Source organism: Paroedura picta, chromosome 1, assembly GCF_049243985.1.
Source record: "Paroedura picta isolate Pp20150507F chromosome 1, Ppicta_v3.0, whole genome shotgun sequence".
NCBI classification, from domain to species: Eukaryota; Metazoa; Chordata; class Lepidosauria; order Squamata; family Gekkonidae; genus Paroedura; species Paroedura picta.
This window is the reverse complement of record NC_135369.1, coordinates 198,059,378-198,072,944: the sequence shown is the minus strand read 5'-3', so window position 1 is coordinate 198,072,944 and position 13,567 is coordinate 198,059,378.

The following is a 13,567-nucleotide window of genomic DNA, read 5'->3' as shown; positions in this document are numbered from 1 at the left end:
GGGATAAGTCAAAAAGGGAGGGGGGCGTTGTTAAAAACATTTGCAGCAGGAAACACGCTCCTCCCCAAGTTTCAGTGATTGTATCATACATGGGCAAAGTGTTCTTTGAAGGAGAGCAGGGCCAGTGCTTTGTTGGTTCCATTTGAATCAGCATCTGGAACATTCTAAATTAGCAATGTCCTTTGACATTGTCCTTTTTACTATGTGACCTCCGATGGGCCGGGACTTGCCTCTTGTGAATTTTTTTTAAGGGAAGGATTCTCCTCCCACCCCACCCCACCCCCAAAAAAATAGGATGCCTGGCCAACAGTAGGACATGCCTAACATAGTTCAAATCAGCAGTTCCCAGGGTGGTGCCCATCATCCCTTTCCTGACACCCACCTAGTTATTTCAAAAAGCGTGTGGGGTCTTTTGCCTGGCAGGACTTCTGAATGTCCACTGGAGAGCCAATGAGCTGTGCAGATAAAAATACCATCGATATAGCTGCTGCTGCCTCCACAGGGCTAGTTTTATTTAGTCTCACTCCTCTTTCAAAGTTGTGTGGCACCTGGGCTTCCTATGTGGGCTTGGCTCTACCTCCTATGGTAGCCCTTTTGTGCTCATGCCCAGCACCCTGTGTCAGGTTTCTAGTGGCCAATCAGAAGCCAAGCTGGACAAGAGCCCTGCATGACCCCATCCACTTCCTAAAATAACTTAATGGATGCCAGGAAAGGTGTTGGCGGATGCCATTTCCCCCACAGGAACCACACCGTGGACCTCTGCCACAGAGTCTAGCCTCCAAAGCAGCCATTTTGTCCAGGGGAACTGATCTCTGCCATCAATCAATTCTGGAGGGGGACAGCTCTATGCCCATCTTTCCTAATGTTACGACTGTTGTGTCTGTAGTTCTGCCAAGGACCGAACTTGAGGTCCAAGCCAGGATCATAAGCCTGCACTGTAATTGACCAATGTGTGGCTAGATCCCATGTGCTGGATCCAGTCAGTTTAAAGTCTAGTCCAACCCCCTGCTCAACGCAGGATCAGCCCTAAGCATCCTAAAGCATCCAAGAAAAGTGGGTATCCAACCTTTGCTTGAAGACTGCCAGTGAGGGGGAGCTCACCACCTTCTTAGGCAGCCTATTCCACTGCTGAACTACTCTGTGAAAATTTTTTCCTGATATCTAGCCTATATCGTTGTACTTGTAGTTTAAACCCATTACTGCGCATCCTTTGCACCCAATGGAAACAGCATCCTGCTGTCCTCCAAGTGACAACCTTTCAAATACTTAAAGAGGGCTATCATGTCCCCTCTCAACCTCCTTTTCTCTAGGCTGAACACTCCCAAGTCCCTCAACCTATCTTCATAGGGCTTGGTCCCTTGGCCCCAGATCATCTTCGTCGCTCTCCTCTGTACCCTTTCAATTTTATCTACGTCCTTCTTGAAGTGAGGCCTCCAGAACTGCACACAGTACTCCAAGTGTGGTCTGACCAGTGCCGTATACAATGGGACTATGACATCTTGTGATTTTGATGTGATGCCTCTGTTGATACAGCCCAAAATGGCATTTGCCTTTTTTACCGCTGCATCACACTGCCTGCTCATGTTTAGTTTACAATCCACAAGTACCCCAAGGTCTCTGCACAGGCGAGAAGATTGATTGAGGGGCTTTTGTATATAAATTGGGGTTGGTTGCAGGTTTCTTCAGTTCCGTTTTGATTCTTGTCCTATAATGCTGGGGTCACACTAGAACTGAAATGAACTCCCAGCGTCCTGAGGTCTATGAACCCATGGATCTAACAAGAACCTAATGTTTCAACAACTCTCAACTGCTTTTTACCTTCATTAATTTTGAGCTGAGTCTTCTACATCGCTTTTTTCAAACACCCATTTAAAAATAACACCTCACAGAATAAAACTGACTTTGTTGAAATTAGCCAATATATCCACCTCTATTCCAGAGGGGTTACCATAGGCATGTCAGTCTGCATCATCCAGAATAAGAAAGAGTTTTGTGATAAGAAAGAGTTTTGTGATAAAATGAATTTATTGCAATATCTAAGTTTGTGAGTCAAGGCCCATTTCCAGCGTCTATATGTCTGTGTTACTTGTCACTTCCATGCTTGGGGCAGTTACCAAAACCCTTTTGGCTTGTCCAGCAGGAAGAAGCCTTTTGCCTTCTCTGAAATTCCCAGCAAAGAACTTTTCGTTGTCAGGCATTAGGTGGAAGGGTTGTGCAAATGGCCACCCTTCACAGTTTTTAAAATCAAATTTAGTGGGTTTGAATGCATAGCTGCAACAAGGAAGGCAAATCAAACCACCAAGGACAACTTTTTGTTCAAATTAAACAGAAGAGAAATACATTCTGCCCTAACTCTCACTGATCCTGTTTCTTCTCATAGGCCCATTATGCACGGCCGCCGAAACGGCGATTTCGGGTCACGTGGAAAACGCGGAGGGGGAAGACGCGACGCATACCGGTTATGCACGGGGCGGGGCGCGACGGCGGCAAAACCCAGAGTAACCGATTATGCACGCGCCGATCCGGGCGCCGCTTCTGGTTGCGCCCCGCTCACCCGGAAGCTGCGCTTTCTTCCGCATTTCACTGATGCGGCTTTTTCGGCGGCATGCACCGAAGCTGCAGCCGGTTGCAGCCGGCTCCGTGCGTTATCCGTGATTTTAGTCGCCGCCATTCCACCCCGAATGTGCGCTAAAACCCCCGTGCATAATGGGTCATAATTCTAACCATCTTGGGTAAAATCAGCTTTCCCTTCTTCAGTTCCCCCCTCCTTCGAACTGTCATTTTCAGCTGTCAATTCCTGTCGCTTTGCTTCCAAGAGAAAAGTGCCTCCCCTCACTCTCACCCAATCCTGCCTGAGACGCTTCATCTCATCCAATCAACACAAAGTTCCTTTTCGATGAGTAACAATTAAGAAAAAGAAAGCATGCCTCGCCCCCCCCCGCTCAAGCTCCTTTAACCTTTCCACATCTGCATGTGGTTTCCCTTTAAATATAGGTTTGTGAAGTCCAGGTGGGAACATATCTGGAGATTTGAAGGTGGAGCCCGTGGAGGGAGGGATTGGGAGAGGGGAGGGGGGGCCTCTGTGTACTGTAATCCCCCTCCAAGGGAAAAGATCTTTGCTGTCGGGAGATCAGTTGTAATTCTGGGAGATCTGAAGACTGGTGTTCCCACGTTTAATTTTTCATTTTATCTACTTCTAAAAATATAACCAACCATGTCATTAGAAGGCAAGATATAACAGCTAAGGCTCACTTACTTTAGACACATCATGTGTTCAAACACTTTAGAAAAAACATTAATGCTCAGCATGGTCAGCGGCAAAAGGAGACGTGGTCGCCAAAGGATCCGCTGGCTCGACACGATCAAAGCCAACACAGGGATGACCATGAACCAACTAAAAAAAGCGGTCATTGACAGAGACGCTTGGGGGAAGCTTTCCTGTAGAATCGCCAATGGCATCATCATCATCATCATCATCATCACCTATTTTCAAGCCCTCCAATATTCCCCTTGTGTTAGTACACATGTAAATTCCTCCAGTTCTGATGCCCAAAGGACAATTGGAGGTTTCTGTGGTTTGGGAACCCTTGAACTCCCACTGGCTGTATGATTGCTAACTCTGGGTTGGAAATACCTGGAGACTTTGGAGGTGGAGCCAGGAATGGGTGGGATTTGGGGCAGGGAGGGACTGCAGCAGAGTAGAATCCTATAGATTCCACCCTCCAAAGCAGCCCTTTTCTCTGGGGAACTGATCTCTGTCGCCAGGAGATCAGCTGTAATTCCAGGGGCTCCCCAGGCACTGGATAGGAGTTAGTTTTTCCTTCATACAATCACAAACCAGGATTCTAAATCTGGACTAATCCTGGTTAGTTTTTTTTTTTTTTTTTAATGGGGGAAAATGGAAGAAAAATGTAAAATGTCACAGTAAACTTGAACATGATTCTGGCCAAGTGACAAATCGTGTTTGCGCCTTTCATGTACAAACCTCTGCTTACTGTGAGGCATGAACGCTGGCCAAGCCTGATAACATCGGATCTGTTTAAAGTATCGTTTCCTAAACATTTAGCTCAAGGCAGATAACAGCTCCGTCTGTGACACACTGGCAAGAGTATGCAAAGCGTTCTCCATCTGAGTGTTTCCATTTTTAATGCCTGAGGCACGTCGATTTAATTGCTCTCATCCAGGTTGTTCAGTGTACATGGCAGTTGTCTACTGCCGGAACATGCAGCGAGGGTACCAGTAAGCACCAAAGAAGGTCCTCCTTGTTCCTGAAGGTTGGGAGGAAACGTCTTCCAGATACTTGATGTTCTGATCTTGCAGGTGGTATGATGCCGGCTGGAAACTATCAAGAATCTGAAGGAAGTTGGCTTGACACCAAACCTTCCCAATGGCAGGAAGTGAACATAGAGAGCCACTTTACAAACCAGCTTAAATAGCTACTCAGGATGTTGCTACGTTAGGGTTACCAGCTTCAGGTTGAGGAAAACGTGGACACTTTGGGGTATTAAATCTGCGGGTTCAGTGATCACAGACTCCAAGTCTTCAGAACAGCTCTTTTTATTCCAGCAACAGACTACAACTACTGAACAGAGAAAAAACAGGCAAACACATGCAATTTTATAACTTTCAGGCAGCCAGCTGCTGCCTCTGATTGGCTCTAAGCAGAGCAATCCGATTGGCCCTAGCAGAGCAATCCGATTGGCCCTAAGCAGAGCAATCCGATTTGCTCTAAGAAGAGCGATCAGGTTCCTTTGATTGGTTAGTTCCTCGGCTGGCAGAAGCCCTCATTTGCATCAGTGGCCAAATGCCCATATACATAACACCTTGGGGGTGGAGCCTGCAGAGAGCAGGGTTTGGGGAGGGGCTCCAATGGGGTATGATGCTAGACAGTCAATCAATCATTCATAGACCAAAAGAATACAACAATAGATAACATAACCTAGTAGCAATAATAACAAACCAGGTATGTGGACTAAATAAGGTTAAAAGTTTAAAAGGCCAGACAAAGAAAGCTGAACACTCAACATTAACCAATTATAGAGGGACTCTATGCTAACAATCCAGTTCCTTCTGATTCTAGCTGCTAGCCAAGCTGATCTAGCAACTTTATTGGTTAATTCATGGTTTGAATCAGTTAACAATAGTTCCAGGCATCAGTTTCTCAGGCCACAGGGGCCAACTATAAGCAACGGTACTAATACTCCTGTATAGATGCGATTATATCATTTGCAGTCTAATAAGACATGCTCAGTGGTCTCAATGTGGCCCTCATTGCAGATACCAAGGCAATCCATGAGTGGGACTCCATTAAATTTGGAGTCTGTTTGGTGTAGTCATTAGGAGATCTGACTTCTAATCTGGCGAGCCAGGTTCAATTCTGCACTCCCCCACATGCAGCCAGCTGGGTGACCTTGGGCTCATCACAGCACTGATAAAAAGGCTCTCTCAGCCTCACCCATCTCACAGGGTGTCTGTTGTGGGGAGAGGAAAGGGAAGGCGAAAGTAAGCCACTTTGAGCCTCCTTCGGGTAGGGAAAAGCGGCATCTAAGAACCAACTCTTCTTCTTCAGTAATACCAGGACTCTCTCAGTCTCCCCTCCCTCACAGGGTGTCTGTTGTGGGGAGAGGAAAGGGAAGGCAAATGTAAGCTGCTTTGAGACTCCTTCGGATAGAGAAAAGCGGCATCTAAGAACCAACTCTTCTTCTTCAGTAATATCAGGGCTCTCTTAGCCTCTGCTACCTCACAGGGTATCTGCTATAAGGAGAGGAAGGGAAAACGACTGTAAGCAGTGTTGAGACTCCCTCAGGTAGAGAAAAGCGGCATATAAGAACCAACTCTATTTCTTCTTCTTCTTCTTCTTCTTCTTCTTCAATGCAGCGGATGGAGGGTAAAAGATATTCTGTGTTTGGAATTTGGAACATTAATTAGGTATGGCATTGATTTGTTCCTAATTAATAGAACTTTCCTAAACAGAAGATCCTGGATTTTATTGCGATCATGCTGCCTTGCTACATCCATCACCCTTGTCTTGAGAAGATCTCTAGCCTTGGCATAGCCCATGGCCAAAATCGGTAGGTGTGAGAGACCCGATTAGCCCAGCTTTGCTGTGAGTGCCATTTGCCAGGGTGCCATCCCATACAGGTCATGTTCTATGCAGCCATTTTCTCCAGAGGAACTAATCTCTGTTGCCTGGAGATGAGGTGGACCCCTTATGCTACATCCTAGAATATAATTTAAGTTGTTTTTCCCCACCCATGGAGATAACCTTTTTGCTGGAAAATAATGTAGCAAGTTGCTACACGCGGGAACGTCCATCTTCCAAGGAAAAATGAACATTCTTACTTGCTTCACAGCAAGGAAAATTGGGTTGGACAAAGCCCACTTTTTCACATAGGCCTATTCTGCACACAATAGATAATGCACTTTCAATGCACTTTAGTAGTTTTTCCTGTTCTGCACAGGAAAATCCAGCTGCCAAAGCACATTGAAAGTGTATTATCTTATGTGTGCAGAATGGGCCTTAGTCCTACTCTTCTTTACCTCCTCCTGATTTAGCATTTGTCTAACCTTGTTTTTTGTACCTGGAGACTTCATAATCCCCCATGTTTAGTCATCAGAGAGAGATTGCCAACTTTCAATTTTACAGTCAGTACTAAACTGGCAAAGGTAGCAAACACAACAGAAGACAGAATCAGAATACAGGATTATCTTGAAAGGCTCGAGGACCAGGCTAAACTGAATGAAATTAAACTGAATAAAATGAAATTCAATAAGGACAAATGTAAAGTTCTGCATTTAGGTAGGAAAAACCATAGACACCAATATGGGATAGGGCAGTGGTCCCCAACCCCCAGGCCATGCCCCGGAAGGCCTCGGCGGGGGGCCGCGGCTCCCTCTTCCCGCCCCCCCCTGCACCGAGAAGCTCGCCAAGACATGAGCGAAGCGGCCGATTAGCTTGCGGCCCGGCAAGCTTCTTGCTTCGGGGGGGGGGGGGGAGAAAAGCTTGCCGGGCCACAAGCTAATCGGCCACCAGCATGCCACCGGCACAAACACGCATGCACAGTGCTGCTGCGCATGCACGTTTGCACCCCCACCGAACTCAAAAGCGCATGCGGGGCAGTCTGCGCTCATCTAGATCATTAATAAATATGTTAAAAAGTACCGGGCCGAGCACCGAGCCCTGAGGTACCCCGCTACTCACCTCTCTCCAGTCTGATGAAACACCATTGACAACAACTCTTTGAGTGCGGTTCTCTAACCAATTCCCTATCCACCTGACTATCTGAAAATCCAGATTGCAGTCCTTCAACTTATCCATCAGAACATCATGGGGAACCTTGTCAAAAGCTTTACTAAAATCCAAGTAAATGACATCAACCGAATTTCCCCGATCCAGCAAACCTGTTACTTGGTCAAAAAAGGAAACCAGGTTGGTCTGGCAGGACCTGTTGGAGACAAATCCATGCTGACTTCCTTGGATCACCAAATTGTCCTCCAGATGTTTGCAGATCGCTCCCTTTCATATCTGCTCCATTATCTTCCCCACAACAGAGATCAGACTCACTGGTGCCCCACCCTGAACAAGGAGGGATTATTAGAGACTATGGTTGCCATTGCATAGTTGGTTAGTGATGTGATTGTATTTTAATGGGGATTTTATTGGAGTTTTATTGTTTTAGAATTGTATGTGTAAACCACCATGAGGCGGTATAGAAATCTTTAACACTTTTTGCTCCCTTTTATATTTTGGAAACAGCCTCCTGGGAGGAGACTGTCCGGGTCCCTGTCCGTCCAGTGCATCCGGCCCTGTCCGTACGGTACATCCCTCCTGATTGGCCAGCAACCATATGGCCCATCCCCGCACGGCCAGTAGCCGCCATTTGGCCACTGGACATCGCCAGAGACAGAGGTCAGGGTCAGGGACACTGGTCTGGAGAGTGGGTGACTGAGGGGCCTGCCTGAAAACCTCTGCTGCTTGGGAGCAGGCAATGAGACAATGACTGTTGCTCTGGTTCGGGAGCTGAGTGACTGCTGGCTGCCCCTCAGAGCTCTCAGCCCCACTTCTCTCCTAGGGTGCCAGTTATGGGGAGAGGAAGAAAAGGCGATTTTAAACTGCTTATAAACAACTGAGGCCTGCTGGGTGACTGTGGGCCATTCCAGTTCTCTCAGAGCTCTCAGCCCCACTTCTCTTCTAGGGTGCCTGTTATGGGGAGAGGAAGAAAAGGCGATTTTAAACTGCTTAGAGACAACTGAGGCCTGCTGGGTGACTGTGAGCCATTCCAGTTCTCTCGGATCTCTCAGCCCCACTTCTCTCATAGGGTATCTGTTATAGGGATAGGAAGAAAAGGTGATTTTAAACTGCTTAGAGACTTCTGAGGCCTGCTGGGTGACTGTGGGCCATTCCCAGTTCTCTCACAGCTCACAGCTCTCTGCTCTCAGGTTAGGTGACCAGATATCTGGCCTTGCAAGGCAGGATATATTTCCAGATATTGTCCACCCCAGAGCTGCTAACTGGTAAATAGCCCGTAGGGCATAATCAGGGCATAATCAGGATTGACTATACATGCATTTATAATGTTCTTGCTTTTACATTCGTAGGCCAGTCCTCCTTCAACAATGCCCAAGAAGCTCAGATATGATTTCCACCAATTTGTTCACTGGCCAGCGCTGTTTTTGCCAGATCCCCTTAACAGGACCTATCGTGGCCTTCATACCATTCAGCATGCTATTGGAAACAGAGTTGGAAAGGATCTCAAGGGGTCACCAAGTCCTGCTGGAAATCCACAACCACCCCCCCCCATCACACACACACACACACACACAGTGACTTCTGCTCTGTGTCCCAAGGAAGGCAAAAACCCTTCCCTGTGTCAATCTGGCCTGGAGGAAGATGCTTTCCTGGCCCCAAGGTGGTGACTAGCATTACCCTGGGCATAGAAAAAGGGCCAAGAAAATCAAGCTCTGGCCTCCCAGTCATGATCAGTCAAAGTTCACAGAATCAGCATTGCTGTCCGATGGCCATCCCAAAACCTCCAAAGGAGAGCCCGCCACCTCCTGAGGAAACCCATTCCACTGTGGAACAGCTCTAATGGTCAGAACATTTTATTTACAGTAGCAACATAAGTAATTATAACCAGAAGTAATATTTTAAGGGTTATTTTTTAATTTGCAGAAAAATAATATGTCTGCGTTGATTTTCATTAGATGACTTGCTCGACAGGCAGGCCCAGAGAGAAAGACAAGGCTGATGATAGCTGTGCTGCAAGATGGTATGACGGTTTCTGAAGAAACGTTCTCCCGAAGGCCGGTGGGCTTCGCTTTACAGCCAGAGTGAACAGCATTTTTGTTGTTTGTTGAAACAGGTTCCATTTGCTTTGTAGAAAAGGGGGCAAATCAAAGTGGCGCAGATGTTGTTATTCTTCCTGCAAATGAGTGTGTCTGACTGTGTACCTTCTGCAGGGAAAAAAGAGAAAGAAAGTCTTATCAAGACTAGCGTGGCATTCAAGAAGGGGCTTATTTGAATGGTGCATTAGCAGATACAGCCGGCACAGAGTATTACAGATTGGCAGGGCCAGTTTTTCATTGTAGCGTATTTTCATTGCAGTACTGAGATTCTAATGGCTCCTCTTAAGCGACTTTCATGGTTGGACAGGATCTCAAAGGGTCACCTAGTCCAACCTACTGCACAATGCAGGAAATTCACAACCATCCCTTTCCCTCACACACACACACACACACACACACACACTCTTCCAGTGACCTCTGCTCTATGTCCCAAGTGTAACTGCTTCCCACGTCGTGATATCAGAAGCATCTGTATTATTTATTTGCATAGTCAGCCTTTCTCACAGGGATTCAAGGCAGATTACCCAGAGTGAGTCAGTACCACCAACAAAATAGGACCTCTGATAACAAATGCTTTAGGCCAGTGGGCCCCAACCTATTTATCACCGGGGACCGGTCAACGCTTGACAATTTTACTGAGGCCGGTACCGGTCTCCGAACCGGAGTTGGGGACCACTACTTTAGGATATTAAAGTATGGAACCAGCTGGAAAAAGAAATAGACGAATAGAGTAAGAATAAACACCTTATTTACTGTGTTTTCGCTCAGTACAATAAATGCTGGGATATCAAAACAAGTAAAATGTTGAACAAAGACACAAGATAAAATGTTAAGAATCATAAAATCACAACTTAAATGATGATCAATGGAAAGTTATAAATGTATGACTATTATAAAAATATGAATAATTCGTTTTCCTGTAAAATTTTTGAACCATTTAATGAGGGCAGCACAACATTTGGTGGTACAGAGGGTGGTTTGGGGGTTCTCACCATTTAAAAGTTTTTTTACCTTATCTTTTGCTATTAGGCCTGAATACCTCTCATAACATATAATGTATGGGGTAGTGGAACAGAAAACACTCCCCTGTTTCATCCTGATTTCTGGGGCAGGGGCATAGTCTCTGAGGGAGGGGCATTTTTAAAATATCGGCCCTCTAGTACTGCCTCTTGTGGCATAGAGTGGTAAGGCAGCAGACATGCAGTCTGAAAGCTCTGCCCATGAGGCTGGAAGTTCAATCCCAGCATCCGGCTCAAGGTTGACTCAGCCTTCCATCCTTCCGAGGTCGGTAAAATGAGTACCCAGCTTGCTGGGGGGTAAACGGTAATGACTGGGGAAGGCACTGGCAAACCACCCCGTATTGAGTCTGCCATGAAAACACTGGAGGGCGTCACCCCAAGGGTCAGACATGACTCGGTGCTTGCACCGGGGATACCTTTACCTTTAGTACTGCCATAGGCAAGGCTGAGTATCTGGCTCTTCTCTGTGTACTGTTCCCAGGGTTCTATAGCTAGGTGGCTGGAGCTGCTACATATTTGATCCTATCAGATGCTAGAAAACTTATGTCCTCTTGCCAACATATATCTTTTGCCTAAAGATGTTTTTGGCCTGCTGTTGGTTTCGCTCCATCAGCATCCCTAACGTTTCTATTTTGGATGTTAAAGTTGTCTTAGAGGAAGCATTGACATGACACATGAAGTCTGTGCTATCAGTCTGTTATGTGGGCTGTCACCCCTCCATCGCAGGCTGGCACACCCATGTCAACCCTTCCTGACACTCCTGCGCAGACCCTGGCACCAGAGAGAGAAAAGCCAGATCAAGCCTTGCAAAGCATAATGGGAGAGCTCTCAAGCTTGACCATGAGAGCTTTCTCTCAAGCAGGACTTGGAGTTAGGCTTCCCCCAACCCACTTGCCTGCAAACAAAAGAGGAGTTTGTCAGCACCCCTGGCAAGTACAGAGAGACAAAGGCACCCCACCCAAGACTCCTCTTTCAACACCAAATCTAATCCAAGATTTGGTCTTTGTCTTTCCCCTTACCACTATCCCCAGGGACAAGCAATCATCCAGGGTTTGCCAGAAATGGGCCATCAGCCCTTCTAGAGAGGAAATATTTCTTCATATTCCCAGCAGCTAGTTTCTTTGTCTCAGCAACCCGTGTCTTTGTTGGGACCCGGCCCCAGCCATCAAACTCTTTGTCCAAGCCCTGGACAAGGTAGGATCAGCCCCCTATCACCTCAGGTCACAAATTTCCTTTAAATATTGGGCTCCCACAGCCACAAAGTGCAGTCAGTTTCCAGGCTACAGAAACTCTGTCCGACGTTCATCTTGGTCCCTCGTCCGTCACCCCAAATTGCTTCCCTGGACCTCCGGAACTCTGCTCCACCCAGAAGACAGGTAGATATCACTTCCAATCAACCCTTAGTATAGGTTCCTCCCCTATAAGCCTTTTCCTTGTGTGCTAGTGGCTAGGAATTTACATTTCTATGCTAGAGTGCGCATCTGTTGTCTTTTGTCTAATTAGTGTGTGTTAATAAAATCCTTCCATGTTTAGATCATTGTCTACCTTGGTTCTATCTCAGTGACATAATAGCCCAGTAAACTCTGCAATACGGTCCCATGTTACGCCACGCTGCCTCTTGCTGGCTCTACTAGCTGATTCCCCACAACTAAATTTAGGCACGTGTCCTTACAGACACGCATTTGGCGTAACAAGTCTGGGAAACAGATGCTCTGCAGTGGTGTTAGGGTTGCCAGCCTCCAGGTGAGGCTGGGGATCTCCTGGAATTACCACTTATCTCCTGAAATCAGCTCCTCAGGAGAAGATGGCTGCTTGAGACAGTGGACTATATGACATTATACCCCACTGAGGCCCCAGCCCAGCCCTCCTCAGCCTCCACCCCACCCTTATATCTCCAGGTATTTCTCAAATGAGATTTGGCAGACCTAAGTGGCTTTGATCTTACAAAGGTTCATCTTGAAACAAGTTCCTAGAATAATGTGGAGTAATACCGATTAAGTTCTCTCAATCTCACCTCCCTCACAGGGTATCTGTTGTGGGGAGAGGAAGGGAAGGTGATTGTCAGTCTGCTTGGGACAACTTTAGGTAGTTCAAAAAAAACAGTTCTTCTCCTTCTTGACATACAATCCTATGCAGAGTTACTCCAGCCTAAATCCATGGAAAGCAATTTGAGTGGCTGCCACCTCCCGTCTCCCAGGAATTGCCAGAGCAACTGGAGACGGCAGCTGAGGTAGCTCTGGCTGAAGAGGCTGAAGAAACAGGGGATTCTGACAGGGACGCTGGGGAGGGCTGCTCGTCAGCCGTGCCCAGCATATGAGAGCTCGTGGACACTGCCACAGCAGGAGTCTAAATCGGATTCAGATGAATCACCTAAGCGTCTCAGACGAAGCCATAGGGTGAGGTTGGCAGAACGCCAAATAAGCCAGAGGCTGCAGGCACGCTGCCAGAACAGATGGGGTTAGCTCGGGGGTTTAGCTCGGGGGGGGGGGGGGAGGATGGGTGAGTCATCCACCAGGTGAAGCTAATTAGCTGGGTTGCATTTAGGAAGACAGAAACAACTTGTCAGGCATGGATGCAATCTATGCAACTGCCCCCCTGGACTCTGCTCCTGTGAACGTCTTGATTGATCTCTGGCAACTGACCCCTGGCTTTGCTCCTGACTACGGCATTGGTAAAGTGAACTGGCTTTGTTTGACTATTGGATTCTCTGGACTCTGACCTTGGAACTGCTTGACTATTCTTTGCCTTGCTCTGCACTGTACTTGTTTAACTCCCGGTGACTTGGACTGAACTCTGACTCTGTTCTGGCTGGGCTTCTCCGAGACAACTGCTACTGGATGTGGCCAGCTATGACGGCATAATAGTATTGTACTGGTAAATCTCATGGAATGTGATTTTGTAAACCATGTGCAATCTTCACAATCCAATTGTATACAGCTGGGAAGTTGTAGGTTGGTAGGGTACGCAACCAACCTACAACTTCAATCGCCCATATACTACCAACCGGTACCCCCTTACCCCTAGTCCCCGCCCTAGTGTTAATTGAAACAGTAAGTAATCTTATTCGCCCTATCGCCCTAGGCCTCCACAGCCCTGGTGTATATACTACTATGCCTACTAACAATCTTAGAAATTGCAGTGGCAATAATCTAAGCCTATGTATTTGTTTTACTTTTAAGGCTTTACCTGCAAGAAAACACTTA